Below are 1,093 nucleotides of genomic sequence, written 5' to 3' on the forward strand. Positions count from 1 at the left end.
AGTCTATGTGAAAGTAYAAATGTGAAGTATGGACAACAGAGAGAGAGACCTGTGTGAGATTTGTTTGAGGTGCTCAGTGAGCAGACCTACTTAAATAAAAGTGCCCGAGCAACAGAAAAAGACTGGTTCTTATCAGAGGCAAACATAACTACATCATCATTCACAACAATCACTGAATCTTCTTTGGAGAATCCTCCAATTCACAACAGACATCCTTGAGTTCCTATGAAATATTTCAAACAATATGTAGCTACCAGAAGAGAATCTGTGATGACATGAAATACCAAGAAAACAACTGTTCAGAATCAGTTATTGTACAATCAGTTGAAATGTGGTTGATTACAATTAAAATGTATGACCATGCATTTATGAGTTTCAGTTTGGATCACTGAAGGCAAAAGGAATTGCTTGAAGTTTTATTATCCACAACTATATCTGTTGAGGTCATTAGTAATTGCATGAATTTCATAYTAAAAACAAGCCCTTTTTAGCCCCAAGATATGATGTTTTACTCTCATTTAGTCATGCTGTCCACTGTAATGGACATGAAAAGACAAAATTAAAAACATGAAATGACAAAAATGTGTTCTTTAAACTTTAGTTTAAATTTGAATAAAAATCAGATCAGTTTTATGTCCTGAATATTTTTCCGTGAGTAGGTCTTCACTGCAATTCTTTGAGGGGTCAATGAAGAAAGAAATGCAGAGCGTTCATAAAATAACATGTTTATTGATATGTAGTTTTTCCACAATCATTTGCTAAAGCAATAAGTCGAACGACATCTTTTCCTTTCTTCATATCGTCCTGTTCCCTCCTGGCTGAACTCTTTCCGGAGCAACAACAGAACAACTGAGCTGTTTCCTTTTAAATAGGAGGACGTTAATCAGGGATGGCACAGGTCGTCCCACAGCACTGACACATGTCCTGTCCGGTCCTCCTCCTGTCTCGTCTCGTCTCATCCCATCATCTTTAATTTCACTCCTCACCCTCTCTACACTCCTCTCCGCCGCTCTCAGACATCTCTCTGCTCAGGAGTTTGACACCTCCTGAGTGACAGCTTCACACCTCCTTTATCACCTCAGGGCTTATATAC

The sequence above is a fragment of the Austrofundulus limnaeus genome, unplaced genomic scaffold (assembly GCF_001266775.1).
Source record: "Austrofundulus limnaeus strain Quisiro unplaced genomic scaffold, Austrofundulus_limnaeus-1.0 Scaffold168, whole genome shotgun sequence".
Lineage (NCBI taxonomy): Eukaryota > Metazoa > Chordata > Actinopteri > Cyprinodontiformes > Rivulidae > Austrofundulus > Austrofundulus limnaeus.